Source organism: Leucoraja erinacea, chromosome 6 (assembly GCF_028641065.1).
Source record: "Leucoraja erinacea ecotype New England chromosome 6, Leri_hhj_1, whole genome shotgun sequence".
In the NCBI taxonomy this organism is placed as follows: Eukaryota; Metazoa; Chordata; class Chondrichthyes; order Rajiformes; family Rajidae; genus Leucoraja; species Leucoraja erinaceus.
Genome location: NC_073382.1, coordinates 56,220,086 through 56,237,581, shown reverse-complemented (window position 1 = coordinate 56,237,581; position 17,496 = coordinate 56,220,086).

The following is a 17,496-nucleotide window of genomic DNA, read 5'->3' as shown; positions in this document are numbered from 1 at the left end:
GTTATTTACCGCACAACAAGTCCAGCCATTAAGCAAACTGAGCCTGGACTCCCTGATCATCTCACCGAGAAACTGGTGTTGTCATACAGGATTTAATAAAAGGAAACAGATCGGGTTCCTCGGGTCAAGTGTTTGAATTTATGGTACACCCATATGGCAAACGACTGTATAGCAAGACACATCTAACAATACATAGAATATACTAAGAACATTCGAGGTCAGAGAATGGAGTTGTTTATCTCTTACAAGAAACCGCATGAAAGGGTCATGACTCAAACTATATCAAGGTGGCTCAAATAGGTCCTAAAAATGGCAGAAATAGACACTAATGTTTTAACTCTCATTCCACCAGGGCTGCAGCAACATCCGCAGCAAAAATTGTACAGGTACCCACAGACCAAATCCTCAGAATGGCAGGATGGTCATTAAAAAAGGGTTTTCCACAGGTTTTATAATAAACCAGTTATTTTTTGGAGCCATCATTGTATTAAGAAAACATTTTATGTTCAACAAAATAATTTGCCCGAAAGGTTACAGGGCTATGATTCTCAAATTTTTAAAAAATGTTATATATTTTTTCGTTATACCACACAACTCTTTGTATAATTGTGTTTAAAATTACTAATGATGCTCTCTCCCAATACCCAAGGCAGTTTGTGAAGCATGGACTCGTTCCACGGCATGAGGTCACAGAGCTTTGAAATCTTCACGTAGTCACTCACGTGACTCCGAAGTAAAATAGTAAGATTAAACGAGAACTTACCAGTTTGAAGTTTGATCTGTATTTTATGAGGAGTTACGATGAGGGATTACGTGCCCTCCGCTCCCACCCTCTTATGATCATATCAAAAACTGGTATCTCTTTGGTAATCTTACTATGTTAGATCATTATAGGTTCCTGTGACCTCACACCGCTGCTTTGAAGTATGACACGCATGCGTGGAAGCGGGCTTCTTCACGTAATCCCTCATCGTAACTCCTCATAAAATACAGATCAAACTTCAAACTGGTAAGTTCTCGTTTAATCTTACTATTTTAATTTACCAACCCACTCCCACCTCCAGCCACCAGATGTTGAGTGGCCCAAGAGACAAGGTACCCCCAGGTGATTGCTTGGTCTAAATCCATGGTATATCAGGGAGCCTATTGTAACTATACCTTCTTGTAAGACTGGAGTAAGGGTGCATTGTTAACATGGCATGTCTGCACTCCAGGATGAGTCCAGGATACTGCCATTTTAGATGTAACAATGGAGTTTGAAAGTAAATATCACCTTGAAGTTCAGGAAAGTGGGAGCATAACTGGGTATGGAAGTTGGGAAGTTTTGTAGCAGTTTTTTTATATGTTGGTGAGGCAACATTTAGAATATTGTTTTCAGTTCTGGGCACCATGTTATAGGAAAGGTGTTGTTAAGTTAGAAAGGGTGCAGAGAAGATTTACAATTATGTTGCCAGGACTCGAGGGTCTGAGCTATGAAGAGAGGTTGAGCAGGCTGGGATTCTATTCTCTTGAATGCAGGCACCTGATGGGCGATCTTATATCATGAAAGGAATAGATCGAGTGGATATTATAGGAATCAGAAGCGTAACTTTCTCAAACAAAGGGTGGTGGATGTATGGAACGAGCTGCCGGAGGAAGTAGTTGAGGTAGGAACTATCGCAACATCTTAGAAGCAATTGGACAGTTACATGGATAAGACAAGTTCAGCAGAATATAGGCCAAATGCAGGCAAGTGGGGCTAGTGTAGATGGGATATGTAGGTCGATGTGGGCCAGTTGGGTCAAAGGGCCTATTTCCACACTGTATGACTGTAAGACACTATGGGCGGCACGATGGCACAGCGGTAGAATTGCTGCCTTGCCATGCCAGAGACCAAGATTCGATCCTGACTATGGGTGCTGTCAGTACGGAGTTTGTACATTCTCCCTGTGACCTGAGTGGGTTGGCTTTGGGAAGATCTGGTTTCCTCCCACACTCAAAAAAAAAAAAAAGATTTGTAGGTTAATAGGTTTGGTGTAATTGTAAATTGTCCCTAGTGTGTGTAGGACAGTGTTAGTTTGTGGGGATCACTGGTCGGCGTGGACTCAGTGGTCCGAATGGCCTGTTTCCGCGCTATATCTCTAAGCTAAACTAAACTAAACTATTGGCTGGGATAGATTGGCAAATGATACTTAAAGGGTTGACGGTGGATATGCAAAGGCAAAGATTTAAAGACCGCATGGATAAATTACAATTGTTCATCCCTGTCTGGCATAAAAATAAAACGGGGATGGCGGCTCAACTGTGGCTAACGAGGGAAATTAGGGATAGTTTTAAATCCAAGGTAGAGGCACATAAATTGGCCAGAGGAAGCAGCAAACCGAAGGACTGGGAGAAATTTAGAATTCAACTGAGGAGCACAAAGGGGTTAATTAAGAAGGTGAAAATAGAGCATAAAAGAAAAAACATCTACATATATATACACAAACATATACATACATACATACTTACATAAGCCACATACATACATATATACACACATATGCATGCACGCAAACATACATATATACAGTTTATACAACATTCATTCATTCATAAACAATTATCCAAATTCTATGTACAACGCGAATATCACACTGTGTCAATATACAAAAAATTAACTGTCATCACAGCCGTTCCTCATTCTTATACCTCTGGAAAAAAATGTTTTTGCTCTTCTTCTTAAACTGAGTAATGTTCGTACTTTGCTTGAGTTCTACATCCAAATCATTCCACAATTTCACCCCACAGATTGAAATACACATACTCTTCATAGTTGTACGAACACAAAGTTTCTTTTAATTAAACTTTCCTCTTAAATTATAACCACCCTCCCTGTTAAAGAACATTTTTTGTCTATTACCTGGTAGTAAATTATTTCTATCTTATACATTATTTGTGCTGTATTAAATTCTACTGGATCCATAAACTTCGAGGCATTTTACTTTAAAAACAGAGAGTTGGTGTGTTCATGAAATCCTACATTATTAACTATCCTTATGGCCCTTTTTTGCAGTATGCATAATGGATGTAGGGTGCTTTAGTTACCCCATACATCCACACAGTAATTTAGATATGGCAGGACAAGTGAACAATAAACAATGTACAGCGCTTTGTGATTCAGAATGTTCTTCCCAGGACTGCAATGCTCCTTGCCAGCTTTGCTTGCGCATGTTTTATATGAGGTTTCTAATAGGGTAGCTAATGTAACTCCACTTTTTAAAAAGGGAGGGAGAGAGAAAACGGTGAATTACAGACCAGTTTCTCTAACATCCGTAGTGGGGAAAATGCTAGAGTCAGTTATTAAAGATGGGATAGCAGCACATTTGGAAAGTGGTGAATTCATTGGACAAAGTCAGCATGGATTTATGAAAGGTAAATCATGTCTGACGAATCTTATAGAATTTTTCGAGGATGTAACTAGTAGAGTGGATAAGGGAGAACCAGTGGATGTGTTATATCTGGACTTTCAGAAGGCTTTCGACAAGGTCCCACATAAGAGATTAGTATACAAACTTAAAGCACATGGTATTGTGGTTTCAGTATTGATGTAGATAGAGAATGACTGGCAGTCAGGAAGCAAAGAGTAGGAGTAAAGGGGTTCTTTTCAGAATGGCAGGCAGTGACTAGTGGGGTACCGCAAGGCTCAGTGCTGGGACCCCAGCTATTTACAATATTTATTAATGATTTGGACGAGGGAATTGAATGCAACATCTCCAAGTTTACGGATGACACGAAGTTGGGGGGCAGTGTTAGCTGTAAGGAGGATGCTAGGAGGCTGCAAGGTGACTTGGATAGGTTGGGTGAGTGGGCAAATGCATGGTGAGTGGGCAAATGCATGGCAGATGCAGAATAATGTGGATAAATGTGAGGTTATCCACTTTGGTGGCAAGAACAGGAAAGTAGACTATTATCTGAATGGTGGCCGATTAGGAAAAGGGGAGATGCAACGAGACCTGGGTGTCATGGTACACCAGACATTGAAAGTAGGCATGCAGGTGCAGCAGGCAGTGAAGAAAGCGAATGGTATGTTAGCATTCATAGCAAAAGGATTTGAGTATAGGAGCAGGGAGGTTCTACTGCAGTTGTACAGGGCCTTGGTGAGACCACACCTGGAGTATTGCATACAGTTTTGGTCTCCTAATCTGAGGAAAGACATTCTTCCCATAGAGGGAGTACAGAGAAGGTTCACCAGACTGATTCCTGGGATGTCAGGACTTTCATATGAAGAAAGACTGGATAGGCTCGGCTTGTACTCGCTAGAATTTAGAAGATTGAGGGGTGATCTTATAGAAACTTACAAAATTCTTAAGGGGTTGCACAGGCTAGATGCAGGAAGATTGTTCCCGATGTTGGGGAAGTTCAGAACAAGGGGTCACAGTTTAAGGATAAGGGGAAGTCTTTTAGGACCGAGATGAGAAAAACATTTTTCACACAGAGAGTGGTGAATCTCTGGAATTCTCTGCCACAGAATGTAGTTGAGGCCAGTTCATTGGCTATATTTAAGAGGGAGTTAGAAGTGGCCCTTGTGGCTAAAGGGATCAGGGGGTATGGAGAGAAGGCAGGTACAGGATACTGAGTTGGATGCTCAGCCATGATCATATTGAATGGCGATGCAGGCTCGAAGGGCCAAATGGCCTACTCCTGCACCTATTTTCTGTTTCTATGTTTCCAGCAGATTTTGTAATTTAATATTACACCAAGAAAAGTATTTTCATATATTCTTTCTATATCAATACCATCTATCCTCACTTGTACCTGAGTGCTTATTTTTATAATTTCCAAACAACATCATCCTTGTTGTGTTCAAATTTAATGATAATTTGTTTATGTCAAACCACCTTTTTAATATTCTGATGTGATCTCCTCCAAAAGCTGCTGTAAATTCTCCCCTGATCAAAATATATGAGTATCCTTCACAATTAAAACGCATATCAATATTTTTGATACTCTACATATATAATTTTAATAAAGAATTAATAATTTTGGTCCTAATACTGACCCCTGAGGTACTCCACAAGTAATATCCAAGCATGTTGATTTATGCTCACCTCTCTTCACAAACAGTTGCTGTTACTTAAATAGCTTCTCAACTAACTTAATTCCCCCCCCCCCCCCCCCCCCCCCCCCCCCATACCGTGCCTTTCCAATTTATCGTAATATATTATGATCAATGGTATCAAAAGCTTTTTGTAGATCTATAAATACTCCCACTGCATTTCTTTTGTCTATACAATTAGTAATTTCTTCTTTTAATTTGATTAGCACCATGCATTGTTGATCTGTTTTTAGATCTGAATACAGACTGACAGTCAGTCAGCAATTTGTGCTTCTCAATGAATTTGTTTGGTCTTTCAGTAAAGAGTTTTTCCAGTATCTTAGAGAATTGAGGAAGTAAGGAACCAGGCCTATAATTTGTGAGAAGTTATGTCTACCCCAGTTTTATATAAAGGTATAATTTTCATTTTGCTTGGGAACTTACCAGTTTCTTTAAAGCTTCTTTTGATATGTGAAGAGGAGAAGATTAGTGAAGCCAAATGTAGATCCCTTACAGTCAGAAACAGGTGAATTTATAATGGGAAACAAGGAAATGGCAGAACAGTTAAACAAGTACTTTGGTTCTATCTTCACTAAGGAAGACAAAAACAATCTGTCAGAAATACTAGGGGCCGTGGATCTAGCACGAGGGGAGGAACTGAAGAAAATTCACATTAGTCAGGAAATGGTGTTAGGTAAACTGTTGGGACTGACGGCAGATAAATCCCCAGGGCCTGGTGATCTACATCCCAGAGCACTCAAGGAGGTGGCCCTAGAAATCGTGGATGCGTTGTCGGTCATTTTCTAATGTTCTATAGACTCTGGATCAGTTCGTGTGGACTGGAGGGTAGCTGATGTAACCCCACTTTTTAAGAAAGGAGGGAGAATGAAAACAGAGTTATAGACCAGTTAGCCTGACATCGGTAGTGGGGAAGATGCTCGAGTCAATTATTAAAGATGTAATAGCAGCGCATTTAGATGGCAGTGACGAGATCGGTCAAAGTAAGCATCGATTTATGAAGGGGAAATCATGCTTGACTAATCTTCTGGAATTTTTTGAGGATGTAACAAGCAGAATGGATAAGGGAGAGCCAGTGGATGTGGTGTACCTGGACTTTCAAAAAGCCTTTGACAAGATCCCACGCAAGAGATTAGTGTTCAAAATTAGAGCACATGGTATTGGGGGTAAGGTTTTTTTTTAATTTTTTTTATTAGAAGTACGGTAAATTACAATACTACACAACACATATATCTTAATACATTTTTTGTACCGCTTCATTTTTTTTGAGCTTTAAGAAAAAGGTAGAAGTAAGGAAAGTAAAGAAAGTGCGTGAGAGTCGTGAAGTGCAAGAGTGTTGGGAAAAGAAAGCCCCTTAGAAAAGAAGTTAGAGAAGGAAGTAAAGTGAGAAAATAGACCCTAGAAAAGAAAGAAAGAGAAAATAGAAACAATCGCTCTATTATAACATTAAACTCCGCAGAAAGGGGACTACCAACCAAGTCTGTTTTTGTTGTTTTACCTCCCGTTACCAGGTCCTGATACCACTTATTTATATATTTGTTTTTTTTAATTACTATTGCACCTCATACTTGTAATAGGTCCAGAAACATAGACCACGTCTTTTGGAATTGGTCTGCTTTACCTGCTAAGAGGAATCTCATCTCTTCCAGATGTAATGTTTCAAACATATTTGATATCCACATTTTTATTGTTGGTGTGGGCGCATTTTTCCAGAATTTAAGTATAAGCTTTTTTCCCATTATTAGCCCGTAATTAAATAAATTCTTCTGAAACACGTTTAATTCAGGGTTATCTTCCGATATTCCGAAGATAATCCATTCTGGTTTTGGTACCAGTTTTATTTTGATCAATTTTGAAAAAATATCAAATATTTCATACCAGAATTTTTGGATTTTTGTACAAAAAACAAAAGAGTGCGCTATGGTAGCTTCTTGACACAGGCATTTATCACAGATTGGTGAAACATTAGGGAAGATTTTATTTAATTTAGTTTTTGAATAATATAATCTATGTAATGTTTTAAATTGGATGAGCGTATGTCGTACGTTGATCGAACATTTATGCACCTGTAGTAAATGATTATCCCAGGTCTCTTTTGAGATTTTTATAGCTAATTCTTGTTCCCAATCTTTTCTAATTCCATCTGTTGTGGGTATTGGGGGTAAGGTATTGACATGGATAGAGAACTGGTTGGCAGACAGAAAGCAAAAAGTAGGGATTAACTGGTCCCTTTCAGGAAGCTTGGCAGTGACTAGTGGGGTGCGCAACTGCTGGGACTCCAGTTATTTACAATATATATTAACAATCTAGATGAAGGAATTAAATGTAACATCTCCAAGTTTGCGGATGACATAAAGCTGGGTGGCAGTGTGAGTTGTGAGAAGGATTTTATGAGGCTGCAGGGTGATTTGGATAGAAAACATAGAATATAGAAAACATAGAAAAATAGGTGCATGAGTAGGCTATTTGGCCCTTCAAGCCCGTTCAATATGATCATGGCTGATCATCTAAAAATCAGTGCCCCGTTCCTACTTTTTTTCCCCATATCCCTTAATTCATTTAGTCCTAAGAGCTAAGAGATAGGTTGAGTGAGTGGGCAGATGCATGGCAGATGCAGTATAATGTGGATAAATGTGAGGTTATCCACTTTGGTGGCAAGAACAAGAAGGTAGATTATTATCTGAATGGTATCAGGTTAGGAAAAGGGGAGATGCAACAAGACCTGGGTGTCCTTGAACATCAGTCACTGAAAGCTAATGAACCAGAACACTGAGCGGTTCATCTACGCCGCGACCTCTGTGTAACATCCCAAGAGAAGTACGTTTGAAGCTGTAGAAGCGAATCTCACCTCAGCCCTAGATGAGCTACACCTCTACTACGAGCGCAACCACCTACACGCAAACCCTGCGAAGACCCAAGTCTGCTCGTTCCATCTCAGGAACCAGGAAGCAAACAGACCCCTTAACATCACATGGTCTGGAACACCTCTTGAGCACTGCACCAACCCTGTCTACCTCGGTGTAACACTGGATCGCACTCTCTCCTATAAGGAAAACGTCAAAAACACCAAACTGAAAGTTAACTCCCGAAATAACATCCTCCGGAAGCTGACCAACTACAAATGGGGAGCCACAGCACACACATTAAGATCTACTGCTCTGGCCCTGTGCTACTCCTCTGCGGAGTATACGTGTCCTGTTTGGGAGAGATCATCCCATGCCAAGAAACTAGACCCAGCGTTGAATAACACCTGCCGCTCAATCACTGGCTGCTTGAAGCCCACCAACATAAACAACCTGCACCTCCTCGCTGGCATTGCCCCTGCCGATGTGAGACGGGAAGTCGCCAGCTGAGTAGAGATGACTAAGGCCACCAGTGATGAACGCCACCTCCTCTACGGACGTGTACCCCCGGCCCAACGGCTGAAGTCCAGGAGAAGCTTTCTCGGCCATGTCCAACCCCTAATAGCATCACGGGAAGAAACCAGACTCCAACTATGGACAAAAAGGCTTGAGGACAACCCCCCTCCTACTGACATGGGTATCCCTCCTTCTGCAGCCCTCCCTCCGGGCTCAGCAGCACCATGGGTCCAGTGGAAGACGCTCAACCGCCTGAGAACAGGAACAGGGCGATCAAAAGCTGCCATGGCCAGATGGGGCTATGAAACTGGCCAAACCACCTGTGAATGTGGAGAAGAGGATCATACAATGCAGCATTGCCTTGTCTGCCCCCTACTACCCAACCAGTGCAGCCAAAAGGATCTTGCAGTGTTCAATAAAAACGCAAAGGACTGTGTAAAGGAATGGGAAACTGTCATATAACCAACCAGCTTCAAAGACACGAAAAGAAGAAGAAAAAGAAGAAGTCACTGAAAGTAAGCATGACAGTGAAGAAAGCAAATGGCATGTTGGCCTTCATAGTGAGTGGATCTGAATGTAGGAGCAAGGAGGTCCTACTGCAGTTTACAGGGCCCTGGTGAGACCACACCTGGAGTATTGTGTGCAGTTTTGGTCTCCAAATTTTAGGAAGGACATTCTTGCTATTGAGGGAGTGCAGAGTAGGTTCACCAGGTTAATTCCTGGTATGGCGGGACTGACATATGATGAAAGAATGGATCGACTGGTCTTGTATTCACTGGAATTTAGAAGTATGAGAGTGGATCTTATAGACATATCTGAGATTATTAAGGGATTGGACAGGCTAGATGAAGGAAAATGATTACTGATGTTGCGGGAGTGCACAGCCAAAGGTCAGAAATTAAGAATAAGGGTTAAGGCTTTTGGACTGAGATCAGGAAAAGGTTTTACACTCAGAGATTTGTGACTGTGGAATTCTCTGCCACAGAAGGCAGTAGAGGCCAATTCACTGGATGTTTTCAAGAGAGAGTTGGATATAGCTCTTATGGCTAACAGAATCGAGGGATATGGGGAGAGAGCAGGAACGGGGTACTGATTCTGGATTGTCAGCCATGATCATATTGAATGCCGGTTTTGACTCGGAGGGCCGAATGGCCTACTGCTGCACTTATTTTCTACAGTATGTTTCTAACTAGTAGGAAAATGCTAAAATATGATGTTAAGCATTGGAAAAGTTACAATACGATCAGGGGGAATGAACATGGTTTTATTGAAGAGAAATAGTGATCGATGGATTTGCCAGAGTTTTTTGAAGATGTAACCAATCTAGATGTAAGTGAGAACAAGGAGACCATAACATGCTTGGATTTTGGAAGGCATATAATAAGGTGCACCGTTAGGACTCTTGGTATTGGATTAATATATTAGCGCAGTTAGATTGTGGACTGATTAATGGACAGAAAACAGTGAATAGTGATGGACGGGATATTTTTGGATGACAAAGTATAACTGAAGAAGAGGCATAGGATAGGCCTTGGATCGGAGCCATCTGCAATCTAAGGAAACCCATGTTAAATTTATTGAACATGAGTGCAAGGAGTATGTCATTAGGCCTTTTTTGCCTGCTTCAATATTCAATAAAATCATAGCTAATCTTTTAGCTCAGCACTACTTTCTTACCGAACCCAATATCCATTAATTCCCTTGATTCCCTTCATATCTAAAAATCCATTGATCCCTTTTTTGAATGTACTCAGAAATTGATCTGCACAGCCCCCTTGAGTAGAGAATTCTGAAGATTTGCTATACTCCTGACGAAGAAAGTACTTCTCAGCTCTTTGTAAATGGCTGTGCTCTTATTTTGGGGGAAAGGCAAAGTGCTGGAGTCAATCAGCATGTCAAGCAGCACCTATAGAAGGAATGGATAGGCAACATTTCAGGTTGGGACTGAAGAGGATCCAACCCCGCAATGTCTTCTATCCATTCCTTCCATAGATGCTCCCTGACCCATTGAGTTACTCCAGCACTTTGTGTTCTAAGCAAGATTTCACCATTTGCAGTTCCTTGTATCTCCCTTATTTTGGGACTTTGACTCCTCATTCTAGTCATCCCAGACAGGGGAAACATCAACTCCACACCCATCCCTTAAGCATTTTGTGCACTTGAAATCAAACCTTATTTCTCTAAACACAAAGTACAGATGCTGTCTGCACCATTGTTCTGCCCTACAGCCTATGATTCGAGATGGGCTCCTGTAAAAATGAAGCAATATGGTTTACTCTTGCAGTTGAATCTATTTGCAATAAATAGAACATTTCCCCTCATTATTGCTTGCTGAACTTACAGGTTATTTTTTAATAAATCATGTGCAAGGGTATTTAGTCCTGCTAAACACCAACAACCTCTTGTATGCCCCCTTGAGGAGGCCTTCTTAAATTCAAAATACGCTACATTAATTGGTTCCCCCTCATTTATGCCATCAGTTAAAGCTCAAAATAATTCCGTTTTTTTTGGTCAATCGTGAATCCCTCTCAAGAGGTGTAGGAAGGAATTGCAGATGCTGGAGTAACTCAGCGGGTTCGGAAGTATCTCAGGAGAAAAAGGATAGGTGATGTTTTAGGTTCGAACTCTTCTTCAGACTGAAAGTAGTGGGGAGGGGATTGGAGGTAGGAAAAGGCCAAAACAAACATAGGAATATTGGCCCATTGTTAGCTGGGGAAGAGGTGATAACGAAGGGATAAAGGGCAGCTTCCAACCCAGCAGTATGAACGTTGATTTCTCTAATGTCAAGTAACCCCTACATTCCCTCTCTCCCCCCCGCCCCCCTCCCCCCCCCCCCCCCACCCCAGTCATCCTACCATTTCCACCGTTTGCATCCCTGCAACCCTCCGTGTAGGTGTAACAGCATACCTGAATATTTATATAACAATGTTAAAGTTGCCATTCAATGGTGATCCATTGTGCATGCTGCTGAAAGATAGAGCTCGCCCTTTAACAAAACAACCAGCTCTCAAATAAGATTACAGCCAATATATTTTCAATAATCTCCATGGAAACCAGTGTTGTACACACTCTGCAGCCCACACCAGCACCAAGCCCCTTCCATAGAAAAATAAATCGCTTTGTCAAGCAACAGGGATGAATTTTTACTCAAGGTGGCATCAGCCTAAGGCTGGTCCTGAAGCAGGTGGCATACGTGAAGGAGGAACGCTAGGTCACATTTAATATATATTTAAAATCACTTCTGCATCCAATGGGAAAATAAGCCATTTGAAAAGAGGCAGAAGCCAGTTGCTGAATTAATGGTGGATGGAGGAAGGAGAGGCAAGGTTGGAGTTTAGTAGATCCGCTGTTCCAAACTCCTTCTGCACCTGCAGGACTGCTCCACACAGAAATAAAATCTTTTCACTGAGCAGAAACATGTTCACCCACCCACCATGATTCTCCCCGGGATTTGAAATGTAACGAGAACCTTTTAAGTTTTTGCATTTGAGTTAGGGCCCCGTTTCACTGAAGTTGAGCTTTTGCAGAGTCGGCAAAAAGAAGACCAAGCAGGAAGGGCTAATAAGCAGATGCTGTTTGTTTTAACCCTTTACCAATCAGCATCCATACCTGGCATAAAGTGAATTTTAAATCAATCTATATATGGATTTTCAGAGGTGGGAAAAGTTTTTGCACATACAACAACAAGTCACACTCAAATTCAAACCGGTAAAAGTTTTAAAGAGAAAGCACCGCCTAAAACTGAAAACTGAGAGAAGTATTTCAGGCAAGTTTTGAATAAAATTGGAAAGTAAAAATCAACATAAAAGACAAAGTATGAACAAAGTATGAACAATTATTATTTATATTGAGTCACAGCTCAGTTACACAAATCACAATTTGAATCTATCTACGTATACAATGGAAGAAATTATTTATGTATGGCGATGGAAGTCTAGATTTTGAGAAATAAATTAGTGAAAATACTACACGTATAAAGAAACATTCAGGATAAATATGCATCATTGTCAATGCGATAATCGTGTACACATACACATGTGTGCACACGCACATATACACACACACAAGTGCACACAAGTGCACACACACACATATACATACACACACATGGATATCACAATGAGCATTATTACATGTATAATTTGCCTAAGATGATTATTAATTGTTAAATTCGCTGCTAAAATCCAGGTGCATAATTTAACATTTCTATGACTCATTATATTTTCTTTTACAGATTGACATTACTACGCAAGTCACATCTCACACTCGTATCAATACCTGCATACTTAAATAAGCACATCTGCTTGGATTATATGGGAAATGGCAGAATGACAGTTCGAGAGCAGTTGTGCAATGTTCTCTGCAAAATGTGTGCACGGTGACTTATTCCGGTATCACCCTGTAACATCTCAACACCTACGCTGCCTCAATTATTTGTGTAACATGACTTATTATCATAGCTCCTCAGTGACATGTGTAACAACTGGGAATGTGAGTTTCAATGTGCAAGTCCAGTACTGATCAACTGTAACTCAAAATCCAAATGTTACATTCAACAGAACTTCAAGTTACTATGGTGTTTCTGTTTTTATTATTGCCAAATCTTTGTTATAGTAATTTTATAAATGAGACCTGGAAAGTATTTTCTAATATCTGAATCTTTTATTTATTGTCTCTAAATCTGAAAAAGTAAACTTTCTATTATTGGACATTCTTAATTATATTATGATATCAAAGTGAGAGTTTGATGGCTTCAATTTTTAATTTGTTTAAACTTTTCATAAGAAAAAGAAAGTTCTAAAGAAAATGGATTGTTCATGCTTCCCTTGGGTTTTGCTGTTTTTGCTAACTTCTATTTGTTTCACACTCGTATCTTTTTCAGTTAATTCTCAAGGAATTTCAACATAAATGGACATTAGCAAGACTGGCATACAAAACAGTACAGATAATGTAATAATAAATGCAAAGAATATATTGAAGGAATTCTGGACAAATGGACGTTCGTGAAGATGCTTTATGGATATGCGCAAAACAACATCACAATGGTAAACCATCGATTCTAAAGAGATCAAGTGAACAGGCTCTGATACAATTCTAGCAAAGTTCCATCAAGACTTCCATCAATGTTGGAAAGGCAAAGAACGCATTTTCATACAGTGCGCAGTCTAAGATTGGAAATACCAAAAGAGAAAATATCAGGCCAGGATGCATGTACAAATATTTTACTCGTACATGAGTTTATTGCATAAATCAGAGAGAAATCTGCCTCTCACTGGTGCACGCACACTCCTATAATAGTCGTGAATACTAACTGATGGCAGTTACATGAAATATAGAATTATAGCTATTGTCATAGAGCATATGCCAGCAGCATTAATGCTCAAGGAATGCTACAATGCAGGAATGCTAATCACCAAAATTATGTCTATGCACCTATGTTAGGATGTGACAAGCATGCAATAATAAACGTCAATAATATCATATACCATATTTTTAAATTGCGTTCTTTCTTTCCTGATTATTCCGAAACAGTACATTTGAAATTTTACGTTAAAAAGTAGTTTGAGAACTGGCAAGTTGCAACAAATTCTTGAATGTAATGTTAATCGTGGTCCATGTAATAAGGTTACATGATCCAGTTTTAAATACACCAGTTAAAAAATATGTGTTTATACCAGGAAATAAGCAATTGGGCTCCCTGCCTACGTCTGGTTCACTTTGATTGCTGTTATTCATTATGTTGATTTATTTTATAACTGAAATACATAAATGAAATATTATAATTTTAGCAAAAGTATGGGAAACATTAAAGCTGTACATCTAAAGCAGCCTGTATGACACAAATTCCTGTTGGGGAAGTTCACATACAAACATTTCTATTGCTCACTGTTAGTGCCTGTGTGATCTAAATAGATAGTTTATATGTAAAAATAGAATGGAAGGATATAAGCCGACTGATTTTACTTAATCTTCACCTAACATATCACCCCGGCTTTTGGAAAATACACTCAGATGGGAGCCATCGCATGTGTTGGATGTAGAGGCATGTTTAAGCACAAGCATGTTGCCACGTGAGTGCATAACCTAAGTGTCTCTGTGTGAAATAGATCTTGTATTGTGCTTTTGCTGAAATTATTCTCGTTCGTGAAGGGATTTTGTACACTGTGCTATTGTCTAATAGTATTCGTGCATGTGTTAGAAAAAAAAAATCTGAGAGGGATTGAAAGAACTATTGATCTATAAAGAAAAATAGCATGGACATATTTTGGTTGTGACAGTATAGTTTTGCATGAATATTTTGACGTAAGAGAGAATGTTTTTATATTGGAGTTTGTGTGCAGTGTCTCCATGTTATTGAACATTCTATGAATATATCTCTAAGCCTCTCTATGCATTTCTTATGTGTATTTGACTGCATGCAGTACATGTGTGTTGCATTGTGCATGATAGCATTTGTGTTAGTGCATTTGTGGCTAATAAGAATGTTATGGTATTACAGAATTTTAAAAAGGCATTTATCCAGGCATGTGCATCTGACAATAGATGTTTCATGCTGGTGTAGAGGATGTGTGGAAGAATGTGTATACGATTGCATATGAAACTGTTTAATAATGGATCATTTAATAAGTATACCATTTTGATTAGAATTCTGGGAGACGAGCAGTCTATATCACCTGGATTTGCAAATGGATATCTCTGCCTGTGACTGCATCGATATCCTGAATATGTATCTATCATTTGGGTTTTATATGTACATGAAAAGGTAAACATAGGCAAGATGGTTGCTTTTCTATGAATGTTTATACATCTAAGTGCAGGGAGAGTGCCAGTTACTTTAGATACATGAACTGGAAATTCATAGTTTTTTTTCAATTGAAGATTATAATATTTAGGAGGGGGTGTTTTCGGGTGTGGATCTTGCACAAGTTAGAAAGTGGTTGGTTAAGGTAAATGGATAGAGTATATGTTTCTATGAAAGAAATGTTATTATTTCTTGATTACTGCATACATGTATTGTGTTCGCATTTTTGAGTGGATCTATTTATTCATTTTGTGTGAATACTAATATTTGTTGTTGTGTATAAGTGACTGGGACTTTGAAGAATTTATACCTCTAAAGTAAGTACTAGCTATTACATGTATATCATTGTGAATATGTGCATGTGTCTAGTAATGTTTAAACATGAGCTATTTTGACAGATGTGTGTACTGACATTGTCAGAAATGTTAATGTGTGTGTTTCTGTAGTTTATGCCTAGGATATTTGTATACGTTTGTACATGCCTGGGTGTGGTTTATTTTCTTGTGAAATTTGGGATGCTTTTAAGTCTATCATTTATTTCCCATCCCTGGAAACTGAGCAGCTTCCTAAGGCCCACTTCAGAGGACATTTAAGAGTCAGTCAGATTGGTATAACATGTAGGTTAGACGAGGTTAAGATAACCACTTTCTCTCCTAAAGGCAACAGTGAACCTATTTGAGCTCATGCCTGCAAGTCACTTTTATTCCTACCCGCTCTTTATTTCCAGACTTACGAAAATGTCAAATTCCAACACTGTTAGGGTCAGATACCAGCACACTTTTTGTGTATTACCAGACCAACATTTAAACCACTATGTCGCCATATCCCGTTCTATTTATAAATATGTTGGCAAATTCAGACAATGAACTATTGCAAATCAACATCTCAAAATGGTCCTCAGAGAGATTATGTTCTAAACATGGAGTAACCTCTCATCCGTGAATGCTACAGACCTCTCCATCTCAATCTTATCTGCCTTCTGACTCCTTCCCACTATAACCTCCAGAACCAACATCCCTAATCCCTCTCCGATAACCAGATTTCTAGTCTTCCGCCATGTCCAAGATACTCCAATGGCCACAGAACTTTCCTGGTGTTCATTGACGTTAAATTAATAATATTTTACAAACTCGCCCCATAACCAACGGATTTAGGTTTACGGTGAAGGGGGAGCGGCGATTTAACAGGAACCTGAAGGATAACTTTTTCACACAAGGGTGATGGGTGTATGGAACGTGCTACCGGAGGTGGTAGTTGAGGCAGGTACTATCGCAACGTTTAATATACTATTAGACAGGTAAATGGATAGGACAGGTTTAGAGGGATATGGGTCCTATGGGTACAGGTGTGGGACTAGTGTAATTGGGACATGTTGGTCGGTGTGCGCATATTGGTTTCCACTCTGTATGTCTCTATGACTCTCTGTGGCTATATAACTCCACCCTGTCCAAATAAAGGAAAATGGAAATGTTGCTCTTAACTTTGTCAGGAGGTTTGGATTACCTACCACTCGATATGCCCCCCCCCCCCCCCCCCCCCCCCCCCCCCCAAACCGGTGTCCTACGCGCCCTCGTTGTTTATACTCCATACCTCTTTAGCTCCTTCAAAGCGTTCGTTCTACCCCGACGTTAAACGTCCAAGCCCCAGGTTTAGTAAAAGATAATCTGTTTATTTAACTCGTATTATATTTCATCTCTTCTTTTTCTAAACTTGCTGACGTCTGACATCAAAATCTTTAGTTATTTATTTTCTCCATAGATGCTGCCTCACCCGCTGAGTTTCTCCAGCATTTTGTATCTACCCTAAATGGTAAACTCTATATCTGTCTCGACAAATGTCGAATGGCCTTCTGACGTTTGCTTTAATCATTTGCTGATTGTATTTCTTTAGAAGTCCAAATACTTCTCATCCTCACTGCCATTTGATTTGGTTCATTTCTATTCCGACCTCCTCTTTCGGCGAGCAGCTGATTTTGCTTTTAAATACCACACATTGCGGACCAATCTCCCCACCCCCAGAGAGGTTACGAACAAGGGATCCTCTTCGATGTATCAGACTCAGTGTGCCATTGGTCTAGGTCGCACTTGCATCGGTTTAATATTGAGACAGCTCCCCATTGATTTTATGTAGATTCGTCTGGTTGAAGTCAGAGGGCTGCGTGCAGCTTACATCCTTTGCAACGTAGTCAGGATGGTCTGACCTTTATTGCGGGGACTTAGATTTTCCGCAGCGTTTTGGAAGCGTTTATCTCGCTCTGCATC